The sequence below is a fragment of the Amblyomma americanum genome, chromosome 1 (genome assembly GCF_052857255.1).
Source record: "Amblyomma americanum isolate KBUSLIRL-KWMA chromosome 1, ASM5285725v1, whole genome shotgun sequence".
In the NCBI taxonomy this organism is placed as follows: Eukaryota; Metazoa; Arthropoda; class Arachnida; order Ixodida; family Ixodidae; genus Amblyomma; species Amblyomma americanum.
The window spans coordinates 306205499-306230112 of record NC_135497.1 but is presented as its reverse complement, the minus strand read 5'-3'; the positions used below and the strand labels follow the sequence as shown (position 1 = coordinate 306230112).

The 24614-nt window shown below is 52.8% G+C and overlaps 1 protein-coding gene across 1 annotated transcript in view; it reads right to left on the bottom strand.

Annotated features, from left to right (window-relative positions):
• The window catches only part of LOC144115321 (uncharacterized), a 66876-nt gene extending 42488 nt beyond the window's left edge, over positions 1 to 24388 (bottom strand). The window contains exon 1 of the mRNA XM_077649657.1: positions 23739 to 24388. The gene's annotated coding sequence lies outside the window, so the exon portion shown is untranslated. The remainder of the gene's footprint in view (positions 1 to 23738) is intronic.
• Positions 24389 to 24614: the final 226 nt, after the last annotated feature.

Here is a 24614-nt window from a genome sequence, read left to right as displayed (position 1 = left end):
CGGTCCTCCCCCTCCTCCCCAGCCGCGTCTCTTGCAGCCGCTTCTCCTCGGCTGCGTGGCGTCGCGTTATTAAACGGCGCTGGCATCCGTGCTCGCCTGATTGAACCAGTTAATCCTTCACGCGGCCCCTTTCAACGCAGTCAGGAGCGTAGTAGTAGTGTACGCGGTCCGCGCGGACGCCGTGTAACCCGAATCCCCCGAGAGGCGACCCACTTGGAACTAGTATTACGGGACGGAGTACCGCTTAACGCGGAACGACCTTTCCAGATTGAACGGGCCACTCGTTCGTGCGGCGATGAAAGCACGAGGCGTTGCGCTGATTACGTGCGCGTAGCGTTGGTGCTCCTTTAGAGCCGTCTCTTCTCCGTTCTTGCATTTTTTTTATTTTGTCACCCGCTCAGTCGATGCACTGGTCGGGCTGAATAACGAAGGCCTGGCCACTGCGTATCGGGTGGAACATATTGATTGGAAAATTGAGCATGAGCCGAGCCGAAAAGAAAGAAAATAGGACACGACAGCGCGATAAGATGGTTAATCTAGACGAAGATTGCTAACGAATAAGACCGCGTTAACGAGAAAGAAATCGTGTTATTCCTCCTCACCCATTACTTTTTTTTTTTTTACCGGGCTAAGCGAAGGAAACGCAAGACACGTAAAACGGTCTGAAACGTCAACGCCTTTTAGAGAAGACCGCATATGCCCGGTGCCGACGGGTGCCAACACGAATGGCTGTAGCAGTATTGGACTTTTCCGACTGTACTCCTTTGGGCGGTAAAGAAAATGGGCGACAACAGTTTTGAGGGAAATGGCTTCCTGAAGCTCCACCACCACCTTTCAATTTTGTTCAGAGGTGTGCAATTTCCAAATTAGGGCTATTCAGACACCTGCGTAAGCTGGGAGGTTCGTTAACCATTTATTAGTTCCTTCATATTTCGTAGCTATCATTGTTTAACGTCTCGTTTCTTTTCGTTTTGCTTTATTAGCTTCTTCATTCTTTTTTTTTCACAGGTGATGAATAGTATCTTAACAGCTTAGTCAAAATGCATACTTTCCAGCGTGTTTATACGTTGATGCGAATCGTGCCAACTTTTTCATGACACGTACGCGACTGCTGCTATAGCAGAGCGTGTGTCTGGGAAATTACTTAAACTGAAGGAACTCTACTGTGTTCTGATAAGTTCAAGCAGTGCCTTTCAAGGCGGAACGAGTCACGTGCTGTCAGAATTTCCGCCACATTTGGGCACGTGCTCTGTATGCAGTACATGTCACGTGTTCAGTGCCGACAGACAACTGCTATGCTCCGCACTAGGCCGTCCCGATCTTCGGCTGCTGACGGAGATGACGGGTTTATGGGTGCGTTAGGCATCGATAAGTTCGATATCACGGAGAAATTTCACACGCAGTCGTGCATGAGCACCTCCAATGAATGCTTCGGGCTAGTTTTCTCTTTCGTCTTTCTTTTGGGGCAAGGGGGGGGGGGGGGGGGGGGGTAAAGGCAATACGCTGATGCGCAGCCATTAAGGGGAGGTAGTTCTTCGATGTTTCACGAAGTTATTCGCATCCCGCAGGGACCTACATACACCTCCAGTTCTGAATTTAGAACTGGCATGCTTCTACATTCTGCTGTTCTGAACATCGACTTTTTTTTTAATAGCACCGATGAGGAACACCGTAAGGTAAAAAGAAAGAAAACGAAAGATTGCTGGAGTAATCGGAGTAAAACCTGGGACTGGCGCAGGGGGGCGCTTTTCAGAACCTTTCAGGGCTGACAGCGTGTTCGACAGGAGAGCGATTTCATCTCGAGGCGCGCACAGTCCGAACGCGTGCGGGACCGAAGTGCCCGCGGCCCAAAAAGCAGGAACGATGAGTGCTTTATCATTGCTTGGCGGATCCGCCGGCGCTCGTTCGGGACTGACACGCCGGAGAGGAGGCTACTGCCGCCGCCGCCGCAGCGTGGCCCGTTGTGCGCTACGAGCGCGGCACCGTGACCGCGTTCTGCACCGGGAGCCGCTCTCGCAACGAGCAGCGGCCGACCTAAACGTGGGTGCGCTCGGCCCCCGCCGCATCCGCGTGTCTCCGACGGCGCGGCTGTAGTGCAGTGGACGGTTGCCGGACCCGCCGCGGTGGCTTGGCGGTTGCGCGGCGTTCGGCTGCCGAGTCCAAGGCAGCGAGGTCGAATCCTGACAGCATTTCAGTTGGAGACGAAGTGCAAAGGACTCCCGTGTCCTGCGCGATGTCAGTGCATGTGAAATAACACCAGGTGGCCGAAATCAAACGTCTCTCTCTCTCTCTCTCTCCTTACTGCAGCGGTGGCCTTGTGGTTTGAGCATCCGCCTTGAATGCGGGAGGTGTGGGGTTCGATCCCCTGTGCCGCCGGGTACCCACTGGTGATACAATGGGTGCAAGCTTTCCCTTGCTTGGTGCTCGGATTCTTCAGGGTGAAATGCTTGGGAAATTGCTCTTGTACCACACCTTGTGTAGAAGAGAAAACCTTGCGCCGTGGCGTTTTTTGACCACAGATGCCCTTGCGCCATAAAAATTCATCATCATCATCTCTCCCTTCTTCAGACCTTTCATCCCGGCGCGATTCGGCTGTCCCCCCGGAGCTTAAGTTTCTGGGACAGCGTTCGTAGCAGAAAGAGCGTTGAAACGACGCTATTCAGAGCTGACAACATTAGCCAGCATCGCGGCTCAAAGCCCCGAGTGTGAAGAAAGGAAAGGCGCAGTAAGTTCCTCACTCTGGGTGAACACTTGGGTGAACCACTGTGTGAGGGAAGGCATGCGGCGAAAGAAAAGTCAAGATAAAGAAAAGTGCTGCTAAGTGGGAAGGCTCGAAGACCTGACAAACCATTTGCTCGCCTGAGCGCGTCGGCGACGCCCGGTGTGCAGTATACCGTGAAATTCGTGAGCTTACGCACCTGCCTGTGGTGATGAACGACGGAAATGCGCCAGTTTTCAACCGATGCCGCGGCCGGTCACACTGCTCGCGGTCAGGCTAATTTCGGTGGGCTACAATGAGGGCACCAACCCTCTTATTTCTTTTTCTCTTTCGCCTGTCTATGCATCCCATCATAATCATCATCATCATCAGCCCGACTACGCCCACTGCAGGACAAAGACGTCTCCTATATCTCTCCAATAAACCCTGTCCTGTGCCAGCCGAGGCCACCCTATCCCCCGCTAACTTCTTCATCTCATCCACCCGCCAAAATTTCTTACTCCCGCTGCTACGCTTGCCTTCTCTTCAAATCCACTCCGTTACCCTTAACGGCTAGCAGCTAGCTGTTATATTGGCTTCGCATTACATGCCCTGCCCATGCCCATTTCTTCCTCTTGATTTCGACTACGATGGCATTAACTCGCGTTTGTTCCCTCACCCACTGTGCCCGCTTCCGCTCTCTTAACGTTACACCTATCATTTTTCTTTCCATGCCTCGCTGCGTTGTCCTTAAGCTGAACCCTTTTCGTTAGCCTCCACGTTTCTGCGCCGTAGGTGAGTACCGGTAAGATGCAGCTGTTGTATTCTTTTTCTCTTTAGGGAGGGTGGTAAACTGCCATTCATGATCTGAGAGAACCTGCCATATGCGCTCCACCCCATTATTATCCTTCTAGCTATTTCCCTCTCTTGATCCGGATCTGCGGTCACTACCTGCCCATGCAGACGCATTCCCTTATCACTTCCAGGGCCTCGCTGCATCCCACGGTCTGCTGAAACGACTGTCGTTCAGCTACGTTCCTTACGGTCTAAAAAAAAAAAGAGAAAAACTTCGATTACAGTGAGGAACCCAACCAACAAGTCTGACAGTAACGAATTCGTTTGGACACTTATCCGACGTGCTCTTATTTTGTTCTCGTCGGCAGCACTTGCATGATACCACTTTCGCCTGCTAGGTTTCGTCGTTGTAACAGATGAGCATTTGATCTAACCGTCTGTGTAGCCTGATGTTCACACGAAATTGCTATCTTCTGGATCCGCCGACTCGCCGCACCAGCTCACCTCGAGCAACATAACACACTGGCTCTGCACAGTCGGCGTGATGAGGCCTACCTGATAACACTTTCGTAGCTTACAACGCGACAGTATTGCGAATGACAAAAGCAACGGAACACGCAGTGTAAAGGGCAATAGCATAAGGGCGCCTTCGAGTGGTTTTTCCTGTTGTTTCGCGTTCGGCCAAGCCGCAGTGTTAGCCTTTCCAGAAGCAGCACTTTTTGGCGGGCTAGTTGGCATACTGTTTTGTCCTCTGCTTTGTCGACGCCAAGTAAGCGCACACCTACCTCGCAGATTTGCCTTTGCACGGCGCAAGAACGCGTCCCGCTAAACGAGACGCCTTACTGGAGGGCTTTTTCGTTCCTCCTCCAATTACCTGCGCCAGCGTGGCGCTATGGGCGATCCCATCGGGAGGCAGCGTCGCTGCGCGAACAGGGAGCGGGCCAGCGGGGGCTGCATGCGCGAGCAGTGCAGCCCGCCGCTGCAGAGCCGGCGCGTGCGCTACGCGCGCCGACGGCGCCGCGTCCCTCTTCCCCTCTTCCTCCCCCGTTGGCGCGCTGACCCCGTTTCGGCGTTGGTTCAAGGTCGGCCAGAGGAACCTGTTCCTCCTCGCCCACTGTTGAGCCATCGCTGCCGTTTACAAACACGGGGCGCCTCCTCCTCCGCGGGCGTTGGCGGGGATACGCGTAACTGCGCGGGAGACGAACGCCGCTCGCGCTTATTGCTACCGCTGCCCGGGGGTGCGGCCGGGCCCGGAGGGTTTCCGAAGGTATTGTACGGCCGTGATCATTTCTTTTCTTTTTTTTTAGTGAGACTTTTGAAGCGAACGGCTTCAAGCTACGCTAGGTAAGCAGTCGTCGCGTAGGCGGGAGAATGACCTTGAACGACCTTCAGCGCAACCACGTTAACCGTGTATGACCATATGTGGTACAGTTAAGGTGTCGAACCCTTGAACCATGACCTTTAGTTGACCTTTAACATCTGACCTTGAGTTGACCTTTTACATTGGGCGACCTTTGGGTTGACCTTAGACCTTAAGAACATACGATGGGGTGACGTGAAGCCACGCGATGACATCCGATGGGGGTGCCGTAAGACCATGCGATACCACGTCATAGCGACGTGGTCGTGTGGGTATGTATAGAACGGCGGTCGCGAGCGTGTAGCGGAGCTGCCATGGACGAGCCTCAGACGCTTAGCAAGCGTGCTTGCTTTTCGCTGAATTCCAGGGTTAGCCAAGCTAAACCACTGCCAATTTTTTGGTTTTGACTTCTGCGCAGGATTCACCGGTTCCAGAATGATAACAATAAATCCGGGGAAAAATAAATAAACGGTGATACTTGCCTTTCTTTTTCATAGGTGTGCCTGCGGTGAGGCTTTTCGAGCTGTCAGCGGTTATACGGAAGCGCTAGTCTCATTTTCTTCTGGGTGTGTGGATATCTGCTTAATCACGCGTACAGCCTTTGTCAAAAGTGTCCAGCCCGGCGGGAGCGCTATCGAGCTGTTTGGCAGGGCACGTACGCCAACCCTGCTGTTCGAAACTGCTGAATGGCGAGCAAACTTCTTGTGCTCACAGCTGCAGAGCTTTGTGCTTCAGGGCTGCTGTAAGCGTACCGCTAGGCGGCGCGACATTTGCCGGACATTCGTGACGAACGTTGTGCACCATGCTCCCCACAAGATCGACGTTCCGAATCTTAATCATGGAGTCTTACTGCGTGATATCCATGAGTCGTATCCGTGAGCTGTACAAACTAAAATGAAGAGCACGACACGGAAACCACGTTTTTCTCCATTTCCCCTCTGCTTCCTAGAATTTTACCACCCGTCTTCTGCTTTCCAAGCTACAGCGTTCCCTTACCCTGCTTGCTGGGCTTCTCTTGCATGGCAGGTTCTGCAGAGAAGCTGCCCCTCACGAGCAGGCCGTTTAGCTGCACCAACTTAAATGCTATTCTGGTTCTTTTCAGAGTCGTAGCTTGGACTTCATTGCACTTGCAAGCAGGCTAGGTTCTCACGGTTCTTTACATCACCTGCTCGTAAAGATGCGGTAGAGTCATGATTACCTCTTCTCCGTAAAAGCCCCCGGGACAGTTGGACACTTAACGCCGCGTGTCAGCGACCATAACCTGCACCTGGCATGACATGCATCGTTAATGCTGGCAAGAGAATCTGTTACCAGTATGTCCGTACATTGGAGTTACCAATGCCGCCACCTTAATTTGATTTAATCTCCAGGTCGAGTGCCGAAGGTTTAACGTAACACGTACTTGAAACAAGTGCTAACTGTCTTCAAAGGAAATTAAGGCAGGCGTCAAGGAGCACTGCTTCGTTTTTAATATTGAAGCGGGGTGACTAGAATACATGGTTAGATATATAATAAAGTTTTCTGCCGTCCTGGCTTCCAAATTAACATATTACGCTGAGCACATCATAGAAATGTGCTTTTACGTAACATGAAAGGAACATCGCACTTATTCACGTATAACTAAGGGGTAACATTAACGCGGGTCGTACATTGAAATGAAAGTTTACAAAACTGACAAGATGTCAGTGGTCGTTGAAGGTCCCCAGATGGTCGAAATTATTCCGGAACCCTCCACTACGGCGCCTCTTTCTTCCTTTTTTCTTTCACTCTCTCCTTTATCCCTTCTCTTATGGCACGGTTCAGGTGTCCGCCGATATGTGAGACAGGTACTGCGCCATTTGGTTTCCCCAAAAACCAATTTACAATTTTACCACGCCGTACAGTCAGCTAAATCCTTAGCTGGCGCGCGCGACGGTCGCTTTTTCTGCCCTCCTGCACGATTTGCGACCAAGAACACTTCCGGAAAGCTCAATATTAAGCACGGGCTTAGCGAGACTGTGCTTAGATTTGATATTTTCGCAAGTGGGCTCAGTGACAAGCTGCAGGAGCACGGAAAACACCGCCGTCGCTTGCGCCAGCTAAAGATTTGGCCGGCTGTACGCCGTGGTGCTCATTATGGCGGCATCGCGAGGAATAGACAAATCTTTCCGCTGCGATGCAGGATCTTGAGTGGGAATGCTCTAACGTTAGATCACGAAGTGTTCGTAAACCTGTGGCAGTTCATCACGCAAGGATGTTGTTGCTGTTACCTAGCCTGCCTCTCCTCTTTACATCATCTTCACATCGTTTAGCGTGGCTAAGACGACGAAAGGCGGAAAATTGGCTCGCACAGTTATGTTGTTTATGACCGGACAGCTAATTAGGTGGCTTAATGACGAGGCCAAATCTCGTCAGAATGCTCGTAAACGGCTCCTGAGCGTAAGAAAAAAGGTCTCACTATGCACTGAACGACTACGATGCACACTGCGCGGACAAAACCTGAAAGCAAAAAGAAAGAAGAACGCGTGGCGGAGGCAAAGCAGCGGCCGTGGTGTGTGCTGCGAGTGCGCCACTTTCCCGTCCGCCGATCCGTGCGCCGACGGCCGCCTTTGTCCCCCTGGCCGGCGGTTTTCACGGTCGGGCGCATTACAAAACTGCGCGCGCCGTTTACGCGGCCACTCTTACGGGACCGTGGCCGGCGTCCACAAAGGGCGACAAAAGAGCCGGCGGCTGTGGCGCTGGGCACGACTGGCCGTTGAGATGCACGGCGCGCCGCAACCCACATACGCCCCCGTCATTATACGCTGCCTCGCCAGAGCGCGGTTAAGAAAGAGATCCCCCCCTCCCATGTATAGCGCTTGTCGCCGTGTTCTAGTTGCGCGCTGGGAGTCGTCGTTTGTTGGAGTGAGACGTTTACAGCGAGCGCTATCAAGCTCTTCTTTCTGCTGCGTCCCTTTGCACGCCGGCTACGTTATCGCGGCACGCACACCGAGGCTTGTGCGTGCTTCATGCAGCAGTGCTGCGTGCGCGCCGAGCGTGGACTTCGGTAAACCTCCTCGAGGCCTCGATTCGCGTCGTACACTGGCTGCGACCTCTGCAAACGTTTGCTAGCTGAGGATGAGTTGAACAAGGGGGGGCTGACAACTGCGAATAAGCCCAAAAAGAAAGCGTGTCTGGCGACGTCGACAGGGAGTCTGGTTCTCGTCTCCGCAATGCGACTCCGTCCTCGGCGTCGTCCACCGTCGTGGTTCGGTCCAAATCGTTCTGACCTCTCTGCGGGGGTAGCGGCGGCTGTCCGCGCATCGGCGACGGGTTCTCCTCTGTCCGTTTCCCGTTCATTTGCATGGCGCTGGGAACGCGGCCCGCCGTATGTGTGCTCGGCTGCCGTCTCTCGGCGCCCCGGGAACAGTCACGCCGCGATGGCTGCCGTTCTTCTCCCTTCGGACGCGATAATAGCGGCGCGGCGCACTTAGGCCGCGCATGCGGGCACGCTGCTAACGGCGGTCCTCGTTATTTTTATTGTCGTCACTTCGGCCTGCGCGCCTCCCGCGTGACGGGGTCTCACAGACGGCGGCGCGGTCGGTCCGCTGAGGCGGCCGAGGGAAGGGTCCGGCAAGCGCGAGCTCATCTGCCACAAACACGCGCGCCTGTGAAGCATACCTGGCTGTAAGGGTTTCCTCGAATGTGCGACAGCCCAGCACGTAGCGGTTGACGATCGTGGCGGCGACTCAACCGTCATCCGCCGCTGAGTAAGCTGACTTGCACGCTGACACCTCATGCTGTAGCTAAGGCAAGCGACGTATTCCGCACTGCAATGCGGCTACTACGAAAGGGAGCTTGATTAAACGGTACAATATGATGGTATTGTTTGACGAAGTGTGCGAACTTCGGTATGCTATCCCGGTGGAAGCTAGCTGTAGCAGTTGTGCTCTCTCTGGGTCGCATCAATATCTTATAACGTATTGCAATAAAACCTTCGAATTACGCGCCGCTGTTCACAAATGCTCGCGCTAAAGCTTAGGCAACCTTCACTGTTTGAACACGAAGACGTTGGCATGCAGTTTCAGTCTACACGCGGTGAGTAAGAAAAAAGTAATGAGACACGCAACCGGTAATCCGTGTTTTTCTCGGCCGGCCTACGCGCTCTGATCACAACGTTTGAGAAGCGGTGGCGTTCTGCGCGACCATGAGTTACTTTGCAAGCGGGACGTTGACGTGCACGTGCGCCCGTTTCATGCAGGCTTCATTATCGTTTTATTGACAGCGTCACTTTGCTTGTGCGCGCCTGGTTTTTCAACAGCATGCTGATTCGAGACTGAACAGGTGAATATATTATGAGCTCAAAGGGTGCTATTAAGGCGAAAGCCTTTCATAGACGTTTTTAGCATACCGGAGACGTATACCGGTTTACCGGACACCTCCTACGCATGCGCAGGGGCATTGTTGGGGTAAGGGGGAGCCTCTGCGCATGCGCGAGAGGAGTCCGGTAAACCGGTATACGTCTCCGGTATGCTAAAAACGTCTGTTGGCTCATACTCGCGGTGTCCGTCCGTCCGTGACACTCTTCAACTCAATAAGTAAAAAAATCTTTGTGCACGATGGTATTCTATAACCACCACCCTTCCGTTCCACAGCCGAGCGTGCTAACGACTACGCTACTTCCTGCCAACGCATATGTAGTTCCCCTTGTCTGGGAGGCTGGAGAGTGTTTGCGGAAAGGCGTCGAATCAGACGGATGCCTCCCAAATGCCCTCCAGTGTCTCCAGCATTTAAGATTAAAAAACAATTGTGTGCTTCATTAACATCTTAACCACACATAAGGGACACAAGCAGCAACACAGCGCTATAAAGGCTTTCGCCTCACGGCACTTTAGGTCAACAAAGTGCCGCCTGAATTTTTTTGTCACTGCTTCTTCGAACGATGTGAGCGGTATCAAATGGTGACGTTGTGTGCGAATGCATGGAAAACTGTTCATTGTTTTTTTCCTCCCTGGAGTTTAAACCGGCGGATGGTCAGTGGAAATATTGATGCCATCAGACAGACGCCGGCGCAAATGACCCCGCAGAACCGTTACGTGCGAAGCTTTCGACCTGTAAAAAGAAAGAAAGCAAGCTTTAGCAATCTCCCTCCCTGCTCCAATGCGTCGCCGTCGAGTAGGGACACTGCACGCTCCTCCCTTCACTACGGTCGATCGTTGCGAACGTCGCAGACGACAGCGGGCACATGGGGTCTCCGGACAAGTCCACTTGCAATGACAGGCAGACCGCGAGAGCCACGAGCGACGAATGCTGCCGATGTTCGCCACCTTGTGCGCGGCAAATACACGCGCCAGACATCCTCTCCCGCCCTCTCCCCTCCTCTCGAAAGTGGGACGTCCTCGCAACCCGTTCCCCGCAAGCGCTTCAGCACGAATTGAGGCAGAGCTTACCGCCGAATGGCGGTCAGAACCCTGACTGACCAACTTCCTATGTTTTGCCGGCCCGGGAGTGAAGGTTCGTTCGGCGCTCCACAAACGCGTTAAAACACACGCACAAGAGAGGGCAGGTCCATTTTGCTGGTGGCTTCCGCCTTGCAATCTTACAGAAAAAACGTCCACCGGCTCTCAAGACGTCGAGGCCTAGTTCTGCAACTGGAATCAGGCTACGGGGCTCGCGCGGCGCCGCAGCAGCTCCCAACTTGGCCGCGCGCGCAGTTGAATTCCTGAAGGGAGGGGGGGGGCTCTTCAACGCTCGGCCAGGATACCTCTGACGCGCTCGTGCGCTCGCGTTATCTCCCAACCGTCGTCGCGTTCAAGTGCGTTCGGTCGGCAGAGATTCGTGATCGCAGATGTTCGCGTCACGTGTCAATCATGCCTAAACCCCAGGAGCCCTCCATGTCAATCTTCGTGCCGGAGACCGATCTTTTCTTCTTTTTTTGTTGTTGTTACTCGCAAGGCGCTATCCCAGCACGCTGCTTCGTCTGTCGTGGCGCTGGAGTGGCTGCTTCCTGAGCCGAAGCAAATGCCTTTCCTGTGCACTTGGCGCTGGCATGGCACAGCGTCCCTTTGGTACTGCGGTCCAAAAACGAGGCTATAAGGGTGTAGCTTCAGATGCCTGTAAAGCTCGGTGGACTTGAAATTACTGCCCTCCCTGCTAAGCGTACTCTTCCTACTGCATGTACCGTTAGTTCGCAAGACACACTGCTACGTTTATGTTTCCATATTCTTCAAAATTACGCCTTGATTGCAGACATGAAGTGGGCGCTGCATGCGCTATAGAGCACGGATCTGAAGTAGGGCTTCGAAGCTGTCCGAAAGATGCATAAATTCTCAATAGGTCTGTCATTTGTGGTCTCCTTAGCTGTCGTATCGCGCTTTCGCAGGTAAAAAAAAAATGATGGCCAGCGCATGCGATGTCATCCAGCTTTGAACCGGACTTACGCAAGGGCAGCTTTATGAGTGAGTTTTACGACCCGTATCCTATTAATTGCATCCCCAAGAATCCCAAATTGAGACATTACATGTTTTAATTTCACGCGTTAGAGGTATAGTTACTGATAACTTCGTGACAGCAGCGCTCGCCATTCACGACCGACCTCAACCCCGACGAATATGGTCGTCAAATCTGTAACTGCCCGACTTTCAAATGCACATTTGTTCCAAGGTTTGAAAATATTGATCTTCCATATCTTCTCCTATACCTCTCTGCTAAGTGCCTTCGAAAGACAGTCTTTTTTCTCACGCCGTGTCACGCTGGCTACTATTCCTTTATTCTTCTCGTCCTCTAACACACGCGGCACGCACCACAAAAATTTCAGCACGCATTTACAGACGCCACATTTCAAGCGAATGTAAATGGACCGAAAATCGCCTCTGTGAGAACAGCGGGCAACAACCTTTCCACTGTCTGATGATGTTCTTCAGCTATGCTTGCACTTGTGGACGAAATTGCTCTCTGCGCGGTCTCAAGTAAATAGCAGTAATACGACGGCACGAGTTAGTTATATTACAGCTTGACGCCTCGCGACCTTCGACATTGGCTGGCGTAATCAGGAGTGCCGGAAGGAACGCTTGGCCTAGAATAGATTGGAATAGTGTTACACGTCCCCGACCAATGCTTCATATTGATTGCTCACGGGCCGATCAGCTAATAACACCAAGGTTATTCCGTTTGAATGTTCACGCTCCAGGCTTATCGCCTTTGCAAAAGCCGGGTTCAGAGAGGCAGGGAACTATACCGAAAGTACCCCACACGTGTACTTGAGAGAACTCGCCTGTGATGATCAAGCGTCAGAGTCCATAGCGCTCGAGTACTCTGTTTCTAAGCGGCTCTTACTGCCACGTATCTTTATACCGCAACGATGAAATGGCGCCAAAAGTTCGCTTAGAAGGAACGCGATAAACGAGCGCAACGCTAGAGCGAAAGAATGAAAGCATGCGTGTTATATTACGGATTGATTGCTTATCTGAAAACGTCTTCCGCAGTGGCACTTTTAAATCAAAGAAATCAATAAGGTGCGTGTGTGTAGGCGGCATTCTTTTAAAAGCATCGTTTTCCGGATATTTTGGAGTCTAGCCCAGGCGCGTCGGAGCAGAAACGATTTCAAATATAGTGCTTATATCTGATGGGCCAATGATTGCGTAATAAAACCACTCGGAGACGGCGCTTCTCTTGCGCCACCCAAAAGCGCCGGCTGGTACGGGGAGTGTCAGCAGACGCAGGCCCGTGCGGTGTGGAAACCCAGCCGCCTCGCCGAAAAGTCCAAGTGGCAGCCGGAAGAGAGGACGACCGTAAAGATCGGTGACGGACTATATCACGATGAACTCGGGCAGGAATTTTCGATAGAGCGACTCTGTTGTGCGTGCGAAGCGTGTGGCGACGCCAGGCCTTATAGCGCCAAGAGATCAGCTCCGCTTGGCTGCAGCGCGCCGACAGTCGCCGATTCACGTGTGCCGCGCGATATTGCGTCGGTGATGTGAAGATACGTTTAGGATACCCCGCACTTAGTGTGAGGTGCCGTTCGTTGTACTGATGACCGCAGTACTGCGAGGACGGCATGGTGCTCACTCCCACCACACCGATGTGTATGCGTGTGTGTGTGTTTTGGAGCGTGCAGTTTCAAGGCGGCCGTTAAATGAAAACTAAAGCAAAACATTAATTTGGACGGCGTATAGTGCCCCTCGTTGACGCTATCACGGTTTTTTTTTTCATCTGCGCAAAGGTATCACTCTGAGGCTCAGTAAGCGACGAACGATTTCCTAAATATCCTTGCCTGTTTACTCCTCCGAACATCGTGAGTTACTGTTGCATAAAAACTGTTGCATACTGTTGCATCGTGAGTTGCATAAAAAGTTATGCAATAATACCCCTCCCCCTTCTTCCTTCCCCGCTTTCGGCGAATCAGAGGCGCCACAGTAGTGGAGAAGAAGAAGAAGAAGAAGAAGTAGTAGTAGTAGTAGTAGTAGTAGTAGTAGTAGTAGTAGTAGTAGTAGTAGTAGTAGTAGTAGTAGTAGTAGTAGTAGTAGTAGTAGGTAGGGAGGTAGTATATAGGTAGGTAGGTAGTAGTGTAATGTCTAAAAAGAGAGACCTCGCCCGTATCCCTAACGTATCGCGGGTAGTAATAGCAGAAGTAGAGTGGTAGCCAAGGCAGTCGGAAGCCAGGATATTGCGGTGAATAAGCGAAGAGAAAACCCCGGCGTGGTGGCTACCATGCGCTTTGCGCAAGAAACGGTGTCACCAGAATACACCCTTTTGCTGCTCTCGAGTACGAAACTCGAACTAAGGGAGTGGGGTTACACTTTAAGCGCCGCTAACGTTTTTGCCCACGGCGGCGCCCCACAGGCAGCCCCCGAATGGAGAGAGCGAAGCCAGCGAGACCTCGGGTTCGGAACGCCACGATGCCGCGAGTTCGCTGTCGGGTGGTGACGAAGCAGAAACCTACCCTACGAAGGAATTGGCGCAAGGATGAAGTCGCGTTACTCGAAAGGTTTGGTCTTTCCCATCTCGCTGACCAGCCCTCTTGCCGCCGGATGTCCAAAGCTTTTTTTTTATATCTGCCGAGGACTTTGCAACAGCTGTAAGAAAAACGGCGTAAGAAAAAAAATACGGACATCTTCCACTGCGAGACCGCGCACAGCATGTTGGAAGCGGCCGACTCGCCGGATCCAGAGAACGAAACCGCTTGACCAGACAAAGCCCGGTGAGCACGAATGCGAGCTCACGCTTGAAATCTCTGCGTGCGAACGCCTTTCGCAGACAAAGTGTGAAGCGAGAGATGCTTCGCATTACCGAATCTCGTCAGCACCCACAGCTCTGTTTTCTTCCTATTTGAACAGAACTTGCTCGACTATATAGGATTGCACGAATGCAACGAGCCGGCAAACGTTTCTGGGTAATTATGGAACCAGTCGTGGCCGGCGATGGGTGCAGTGGACAGTGCGTTGTCTCTGGAACTCGACTACGGCGTCGATGCGTACCTTTCGCTTTTCTTTTCTTTTTTTTCTGCCTTATCAGAGCTCTTTCCCCCGTACGACACAGCGTACTATCTGTTTCGGCGCGCTAATAAATAATCGGAACTCGATTCTGTACTCCGCTCAGCGTGCCATCAAATGAACGGCGCTGTCGTCTGCTCCGCTTGACGTGCGGTGGAAGGAGAAGCGCTGAACAGCGCAGCAGACGTACGCTGGCGGCCGCCACGTGCTTGTCTCCCCGCGTTCTTCCTACAACCGCGCGCGGTCTCGGAGGGTGTTTCTGGCGTCGCCCCGGCCTTGCGACGCGGTTGCGTGGCCCCGCGTGCCGGCGGTCGGACGGCGCTCCTTTGCCCCCGGGAGGAGGCGGCCAATTACTCGCCGAGCGGCGGCCCATCGGCTCCCGCGCCATTGACCTCGACCGGCGCGCGTTTCCTGGCGCCTCGGGCTTCCCCCCCACTCCAACTTCCCGGTGCGCGCCACGAGGCGTTGCGAAAGGCGCCACCGCGGAAGAGCTCTGCTGCCTCGCGCAGCAGCGGAGTCCTTCGCGTGCGCGACGACGCAGCGGACGAACTTCCGCTCGGGACCCGCGCGGCGTGAGCGCCCCTCGATGGGTCGAAGATGCCGAGCGCTTTTAGCGACGCCAGGAAGGCCCTGCAGCTCGGGCCTGCTTCGCTCTAACGCGACCGCGGTGGCGCAGTGGCTACACGTTGGCGTGACGTGGTTGGCAATTTTTAACGTTACTGCACGTGGGCTACGGGAGACGCCGCTTAGTGGAGGGCTCCGGATAGATTTTCGCCGCCTGGGGTTATTTGGCGTGCGCTGACGTGACACAGAGCGCGGGCGTCGCTTGCATTTCGCCTCCATCGAAACGCGGCCTTGGGTTCAGCCGCCGGAGGCCAAAGCCGCTGAGCCACCACGGTGGGTTGGGGCTGCCGGCGATCGGCTGCTGAGCAGAAGTTGGCGGGATCGACCTCGGCGCGTTTCGATGAAGCCGAAAGGCTTCAGAAATGTTAAGTCAGTTAATAAATGCTCAACTGGCTTCATCTCAGGGTTACTTGCGTGCCTAATGGCGAGATGTCTAACCTTCAAAACAGTGAACATAGCCCGCTGTATTTAGGGGAAGCCTTCAAGACGAACTAAATTTGCATCAGCGAGCAATTATTCATTATAATCCACCTTAGTGCATCCGTACGGCTACAAAGGAAGTGTTTACAGCTTTCTTTGAAGTTTCGCAGTTAAAGAAAAATTCCGGTGATCAAAACCCGGGACCACCGCCTAACCGTGTCAGTCGCTCTGCCAATAGAGCTAACCCAGGACGGCTAGTAGATAGTAGGGCGAGGCCGAATTGATCAAGAGATCGAGAGTTGCAGAGTAATTGCTTATTAGCATCCACATGAGGGTAGCCATACGGCTACAAAAGGAAGCTATCCATCTTCACAGGTTTTCTTTGTAGCTGCGCTCAGGTGGATGCTAACATGCGATTACTCTCTGGTTGATAATACATGGCCGCAGTCTGTGTCATCTATTAACACGGAACCATTAACATCTGTCATTAAGTGTGTCCCCCGGCGCAGATCTAAAAAAAAATTAACCCATGCTTCTTTTGTAACCCTATTTAGCGATGCCATTTTCCCATTGTTGAGGATGGGGGGGGTGGTTCTAACCCCATCGCAAGCTACCAGTGTTGGAGATTGCCCTTCAACGCCACCGGTGCCGCCACAGTTGGAGGCGGAGAGGCCCTTGAGTAGGCTGACTCGTTCAGCCCCGCAGGTCCCGTCTCCGAATGACGTTGTCGGACTCCGTTGAGGAGGGAAACCGTACAGCTTATTTACATTTCCCGTGGCTGCATTTCCCGTGACTACACCACGTGCACCTGTCAAACAATGCATGTTGAGCACCTTATCTTTGTCTTCCTGGCGTCCAGCGACGCCGTTGTTAGGGCAAAGGGCAACAAACCAAAGGCATTGTGACAACCAATAATTCAAGATTTCGGTGTAAGTTAATTAAAAACCTCGCGCGTTCGAGATCAATCCGGAGCCCTCCACTACTTTTGCGTGCTCGGTGCGCGGCATGAGCAGTAACAGTGCCATGCCTGCAGGGCGGTAAGAGTACGTAGGAACACTGCGCATGAGGAGTTGGGTGCACAAGTCGCTTATTAGCCCTGAAACTAAGTGGGCTACAACAGTGCGAACGCAGAGGCAGCATTCTGTACGCGCATCAACTGAAAGATAATGACAGTGAAGTCCAGGAAGGTAGGATGACAATTAGCATTATTCCATGGATACTTTTATTGCATCGGAGCAACTTTCATGCGGCAGGACTCGCGATGCTTCCTTCAGATCCATGTTTACCATTTGACTTTTTCTTTTCCGTGAAACTTTTACGAATTTGGACATTATATCGAAGGAGGGCTCGAAAATCTCATTGGCTGCTGTTGTATGCACTGCTAGACGTGAAGGATGCGACCACGTCCAGGAGCTGAACCTCTCTACAGCGTGATTTGGGGGAGTTACCCTGTGACGTCAAGCGCCCGCAGAGTTTAGAAAAGAGCGTATGACGAGGAACGTGAGAACCGGAATTGACGCCAATTCCGCGCCTGCTGCGCTGTCGCCTGCAAGTGTACAAACTACGTCAGATTCGTTCGCAAAGAACCGCGTTTTTCACGAGCGCGTGTTAGCCTTGTGCGTTGTTGCAGTTGTGCGTGGGTTTCTCATGCGCAAGAAAATGTCCGGTAAGTGCCGTAATGCACAACAGTGCTTATGCGTGACATGTACTGTGCCCGTCTGGTTTTTTTTTTCTTTTTCTGAAAGAGCACACCGGCGCTGCGATCGATTCGAGCCCTAAATAGCTAAAAAAAATCGATGGAAACGGTAGGGAGGATAATGATGTCGTGCCTAAGTGTTTTCGAGCGCGGTGTCTTGGCAACAACGTTGAAAGGTGGAATCAAAACAAGGTGGACAAACAAATAAAATCAGAAAAGCTAGACTCTACCTCAACTATGCGGATGCATGTAAACTTCGAGGTTACTCGCCAGCATGGATGGCATAATGTTCAACCCTTTTCGTAGTAGTATAGGCCATCGGAGTTTATACGAAAGGACAAAAGGGAACTACGTGCAATTAATTAGTTTTGATCTTGGCAAAATTCGATTGTTGGCCCTTTCCCTTTTCGGGGTCTCTTGATGTTTGTTTGACATGACAATCCGCAATTATTGGTGTGAAATTTGAAGTAAAACATGGAATTGGTATAGTTTTTTTTTCCGCCGCCCAGTTCGAACTGGTGATGTTGCCAATAACGTCGAACATATTGGGGACTCTTTGGTCACCGACGTGATAAACGAGTAGAGATTCTCTAAAATATACACCAAAACAAAAATAAGAGCGCCACGGCAGTTTTGTTGTGAAAACTGTGTGGCGGCGATGCCTGTAATTCATTGTTTAGCATTTTCTACCTAATAACATCTCCGTTTTCGGGTGAAATGAGCCTTTTTTTTTTTCAGTAGAACTCGGTAATGATTCGTTAGAGGCCAACATCGCTTAGTGCATTTTAAAATCAATCTCTCGCTTTCTTATTGGGGGAAAAAGACATAGATTGACGAGCTGAATCACGGCGTTTGTTCGGAGGCAGGTTTCGAACCTTGAACTGGAATTCGGACTTGTATTACAGGTTTGCTTCTTGACGCCATCAGTCTATTTTTTTTTATTCTCTAGTTGTCTTTGGTCCATTCTTCTGCGACGGTGGACTCGGAATACTCCGAGATTCCTTATTGCCCAACGTGGCTTAACGTAACTAAACCTCAGAAACTTGAGTGCACACTCACCTTCCAAGCATTCCGAAACGAATAAAAATCTGTTGCCCGAAACCACAGCCGGGACTTGCAGAACAAATAGAAGCACACTTCAAGATTTAATTTTGCGCATGTCAGCGCACAACCGCTCCCGTTGCCAGTGCCCGACTTCTGTTGCCAAAACAAGGCACATGATGCATGCGTGAAGAGATAGAGGGCGCCTGTTTCTGCGACGACCTTTGTTGTAAAGGCGATTTGTTCGCTGGCAGGTTTGTCACGAAAAGTGTGGCATCTACCACACGAGAGGCTGATGGTCCCTTCCCCTTCATTCCACCCCGGGCGCTCTGCATTCTTAAAGTATATGCCTACGCCTCATCCGTATTTTTGTTGGTTTCTTCTTCGCGTTCGCATCTGAGCACGCAAGTTGATCGAGGCTCATGAAATAGCCACCCGCAAAAGAGCTTTCACGGTTTGGTTTTTTTAATTACAATAATAGTAAAAAGGAAGGAAAAGATTTTTGCTAGCCCCGGCATCTGCCATCGATACTGAAGCACCTGAGCTGGGGCAGCGCAGGTGCTTCAGTATCGATGGGGCAGCGCAGGTGCTTCAGTATCGATGGCAGATGCCGGGGCTAGCAAAAATCTTTTCCTTCCTTTTTACTATTATTTTCCCGGTTTAATAATAATTGGTTTTGGAGGAAAGGAAATGGCGCAGTATCTGTCTCATATATCGGTGGAAACCTGAACCGCGCCGCAAGGGAAGGAATAAAGGAGGGAGTGAAAGAAGAAAGGAAGAAAGAGGTGTTGTAGTGGAGGGCTCCGGAATAATTTCGACCACCTGGGGATCTTTAACGTGCACTGACATCGCACAGCACACGGGCGCCTTAGCGTTTTGTCTCGATAAAAAGGCAGCCGCCGCGGTCGAGTTCGAACCTCTCCCGGTGTCAAGGGATCGGATTAATAGGGAGACGCCGTAGCTAGCTGTACATATTATTTTTGTCTGTTTCCTTTCTATATATATTTTTCAAAGGTTGCATGGCAGCAACATTCACAACAAAAAGATGGCGGTGTTGCGGCTGTTGTTGGCCTCTGATAGCATGTACTGCGCGGCTCCTGCTGCTGTCGATGCTAATCCTGCTGACGCCTGTTTCGACACTGGCTTGTTTGTAGCGCGCGCTCTCCAATGACGTCGCCCGAGCTGTCGAATTTGCGGAAACCGCATTCCGCGCGCAGAGGAGAAGCGTCGTCGGAGGCTCGATCGATTAGGGGGAAAGGGGGCCCACTTCCCTCCGCCGCCGGCGGCCTCTCCTCGTCTTCTTGGTGACCCGTTTTAGAGCGGCCGCCCCGAGCGCGGCTGCCTGGTCATCGCGAGCCGCTTTCTGGGTCACTTACCGGGAAGGCGTCCCGCCGATAGCCGCCGCTCTCGGCTGCGTCGGCCAAAAAAAATGTGACCTGGCGCAGCCCCCATTGCGCAAGCTCTGTCACTGTGTGCCATTACGGCTACTTGCATCACGAGCGCGTTTTGCCGACGAGGCCCGAAGCATAGCCGCTGGCACCGGTGACGTCACGTTTAGGAGGCCTCGGCTGCCGCTGGCAGGGGGCACCTGCTCGTCGGGGCCTCGTGATAGCGACTTCGTGGGTGGCAACCGTGTTATGCCTTCTTCGGATTAGAGCCAACTTTTGGAGTGTTTTGAATTAACCGGGGCTGAGGGAGCCTCGTCTTCACTCGACAGTTTTACCCACCTATAATGAAATCCAAAAGATTTTTTTTTCGTTCTCACTTGCAGCCGCCACGGTGGCTGAGTGGTTAGGGCGCTCGGCTGCCGGCCCGAAAGACGCGGGTTCGATCCCGGCCGCGGTGGTCGAATTTCGACGGAGGCGAAATTCTAGAGGCCCGTGTACTGTGCGATGTCAGTGCACGTTAAAGAACCCCAGGTGGTTGAAATTTCCGGAGCCCTTCACTACGGCGTCTCTCATAGCCCGAGTTGCTTTGGGACGTTAAACCCCTACAAACCAAACCAATCGTTCTCACTTGCGATTTTCAGCGTCAATTAAATGTAGCTTCAGTGCAAAGTTTTCAAGGATGCTATGTTACCTCCCATAGCTTGTTTTGTGCAATAGGCGTCGTCAAGGAATTTAGTATCCTTTTTAGCTGTAGACAGAGAGAGTAGCAGGACAAACAATAAAAACACTGCACACTGGAATAATTGATAGGACCGTCTTCTTTCGCTGATGTACCGTCCTTCTGTGCTGGGTTCCTTCATGCGGGGATCAACAAACTAATTTGCAACGAGAGAAAATATGTATCTCTGCTCGCAGTGCGTCAAGTTGAAAAGAATTAAAATTGTCACATTGCCTCGCGAGGATATGCTTGGTCAAAGTGGCACTGTCCTCAATGCATATTCGCAGCCATGACCAAAGAGCTCAACTTCACAGACGGGGACAGAATGGGGGAACCACGTTATTGAAATTACGCTTTTTAGCTTGAACGCTTTAAGTCGAAGGAACGTCGAGGTGTCGGATTATTCCTGATTCGGTTGGATCACATGCGTTTTGCCGAAAAATCGATGACTCGAGATTGAAGACCGAGAAAAGACGAAAGTAAGACTAGAGAGGTAAAACCGGGCGTGAAGTGGCGACAGAGACGGTGTTACAGAGAAGCGACGGACGCCGTTGTGTCTGACGAGGCTGGAAGGACACCGTCCCCGCCGGGCCAGTGCAGCCGGGACGTTTGTCCGAAGCCCCTGTTTCGTTACACCCTGGTTTGGCTGGAATGACAGCTGGGGGGGGGGTGATGACGCCCAATCACAGATTGGGCGTCATCACTTCTCTTCAAGTTAACTGCAACTGTGAAGTCGGCGACGAATATGAGGAAGGCTCAGCTTCTCAGCGCGCTCTGGAACACGTGGAAGAAGAGCACCGCAACAGGCTTGGTAACAGGTTGCACTTCCAGCCGTACATTCGCTCGTCACGAGTCTGACGCATACAGTTTTCTACATCGCCTCTTGCCGACCGATGATGCTGTATTCGCCACGTTATACGCATGGGTAAAATACGAATGGCGAACTCGGCACACTGCATCAGATAGAAATCAATGAGAAAATCCTTGAGAGTTTACTCCAACGACGCAAGGTGTTGCACTTTTGAGTCAGCACTGCGGGCAGAGCGTTGGGCCTTATGCTGCGGTTTCCCTTTTGCTTAAGGGCTGAAGGCGTACATTTGCTCGTCGAACCTCGAAACACTTATGACGTGACTACTTTCATGCCACTCAGAAACTACACTATTCATATGTGACAGCGGCTATCAGCGCCAGACGGTTCCTGTACATTCTCGGCTGCTCGGGGACACACTAAGCGTGTTGCTTTCCTTTTTACGAATGTCAGAAAATACCCCTGTAGTTACCGGACATAAACTATTACCGATCAAGTGCACACAAAGTAAAGCTGGTTATACATACGAAATATAGTGTCACGGCTCCCACGAGCAGAACTGCTGACATAGACTGCGAGCTGGGTACAAGTGTGCCTCGTCTTCTCACGTAATATACAAAGTGAAGTTCGCAAGTGTACACAAGCACGCAGAAAAGACGCTGCACACGTGGCAGAAACTTTGAGCACTGAGTGGTGACTTGCGACATATCGGCCAACCCTCGCAGAGCGACGCATTGGACTTTGGTTCCTGCTCGTTTTTTTCGGAATGCCGCTTTGGCGAGGCTCAAAACCACTACCCACGAGCTCACAGGACCGATCACATCGAGGGGGCTTTCGCCCACCAGTAGGCGCTGTTTTTCGAGAGAGGCCCGCCTTCAGGCACTGCGGACGCGCTGCTCCCAGCCGACGTGGTGTACGTATATACGTACTACGTTTACTTTCGCGAACGAGCCTCTGGCCTTGGACGCAAGGACCGTTAGGCGCGACACTGACCCCCCGAATAACGGGAGAATCCCCGTTCCGCGACGACGACGCCCGACGCGACTTTCGTCGCCGCGTGGAAAGCTGCATGCGCCGGAGAAAGAGAGAACGAGATCGGAAGATTTGGCGGGGATTTCGGTAGGAAGCGGAGTTCAGAGGGGAGCGAATAAGGAAAAAAAGAAAACAGTTTCCCTCGGCAGTCTCTTTATACGGGGGCGACCGTCCGATTGCGCGCTTGGCCGCCGACGGAGAGCCTGGCGGTCGCACCACCGCGGCAGCCGTTCCGCTCGATCGCGGGGACAGTGGCGGCTTCGGATTCGCTCTCTCGTTTTCATGCGATCGCCACAGAAGACGCTGCTGCTGTACAGCTCGAGTGCGCCGTTGTTCCCCTGCATTTCTCTCTCTCTGTGAATCGCTGCGGCGCTTTCTTTCTCTTTCTGTCATCCTAGGCGGTCCACGCGCTGGAGAGAAGCCGCTTATTCCGCTCCACGGGAAAGAGAGAGAGAGAGAAAAAAAAAAGACGTCCGTGTCTTCTCCTTGCACTGTTGTCGCTGCTGCTGGCGGAGGGGTCGGCGCTGGCTATGACCCCTTAACCGCCCGGTTATTTTCACGACTGAGAAAGCATGGCTTTAGTGGCAAGTCGTGTCCTTCCGTCTGGCCCTGGCTGGATGCGGCGCTCTCTTCTTCCAACCTTTGTCGGCGAATCCGCTCGTTGGGCTTCCGCGTTCTTCCATCCAGAGGTATCCGCGCCTCGCTAAGCAACGGAGCGGTCAACCTGTATCCCCCTAGTGGTCCTCCTAGGCCGCCTCAACTGCAGCACCTTTGTGCCATTTGTTTGCATCATCAAATGTGAGAAATGACATTGCTTCCTTACTGAGCTCACATAACTACTACGAGGCATCACTTCTTTCCTGACATGATCTCTTGTGTTGCATTATCAGCCTGCATGTGTAGTACACAGCATCCTGCGGATCTACGCGCAGAGAACCATCTTAGTTACTCGCTCATTAAAGCCTGTCTGTGTGTACTCCGGCACTGTCAACTGAAGGCCGTCTATGCTGTCGTCGTGTTTCGTGCACTGCAATGCACACTGCAGGTGGCTCGCGCGAAAGGCCCGGATGGGCGAAAACGGCCGGTCAGACGCTGTTTTCTTTCTTTCGCGCCACCTCCTGCACAATGTAGCGTGCACGATACGCGTGCCGGTATGTTGTCGCAGTCGGTGGCAGAGGCACGGGGAATGGAAAGCGCTTACTCGGGATGGCTGTTTCGTGCACGCGCCGTATAGCTTTTGCCACGCCTCCTAGACAAACTGCACGCTGCCTTCAGAGCATGAAGAGCGCGAAAGTTGCAAATTATTTCGATTGCTGCTCCTCTCTCTCCTCTCCTCCGCGTATGCGCACGATAGCGAACCCGAGCACACCGTTACTGTCGCTCATAGGCCAGTTGGGGGACTCCCTCAGTGCACCCTACAACATCCATCCAGTGCTAGACATATAATTCAGAGCGATCCGATTCCAGGCGGGAGCGGCTGCATTTCGAATCTGGAGGCATCGAAATGCAGCAGCGTCCGTGCGCCGCCACCTTATCGCTCATTAAAGAAAGCATTTTTGTCGTCGTTGGGGTTCGTTAGCTCATGTCGTGCGATGCCGCACACTCCTTTCGGACAACTTCCCAAGTCCATCGGAATACCATTGCATATCAGGCAAGGCAAACGGAAATCAACGCCGCGGTTCCCCTCGTAGCTAGAAGGAAGCGCTCACCTGGTCGTAGGCGTTCGTTTTAGTCCAGAAGGGTATCCTCGTCCTTAAACAAAGGGGCGGAGTCAGGCGGTGGTCTGTCGCGCACGCACGAGACAACGCATTCAGGGAGCGTCAGCGTCGCCCCGGCTGACCAGGGTGCGAGTCAAGAGGCGGCAAACGGGAGCACTTGGAGCCTCAGAAGCAGAGCAGCATCCTCGGGGTCCTTCCTACACTGGAGCAGTAGTCCTGATCACTGAGAGCGTCGGCTGTTCCTGCTGCCTGCGGTGGTCGTGGTCGTGGCGTGGCAGCCGACGGCCCAGTCAAATCCGAAGCCGGAGGAGGGAGGGAGGAGAAAGAAGAGCGGCTACACCACACACAGGTCCTTCATCCCGTCACAACACGAAGCGTCTCTCTGGCCCTTCTCCTTCAGTGCTGCGGCGCGGAGGAGCGTCCCGTTGCCGCCGGTACGGATAGCGGGCACCCAAATGTAGCCCGGGGACCTCGCGAGTCTCTTATACTCAGTTACCGGTCCGTGATGGCCTACTTCGAAGATGAGCTTCTCGGGCCCTCTCCCTTCTTCGGGGGCCCTCCTCGCTCCCCCCCGCCGGCGCGCAGTGCCCGCGCAGCAGAGCCGGTTACGGCTGGCCGCAGTCCGCGCCAGCGCCCGCATTGGCCGCCGCCGCCGGCACTCGCGTGCGCCGCCGAGCGCTGCGGAGAAGACAGCTTGCCGTCCTGCGCGTCCCCAGAGAAGCCGGGGCCAAAGGGTCGGGCGAAAGTGTTGCGAGAAGTTTATTATGCGTCGTGCATTGCGGATTAGAAGAGAGGTGGGGATTTGCTCCGCACCTCTCGCTATCTCGAAAAAGTGCAGGCAAGGCATAAATTCTCAAGAATTCGAAC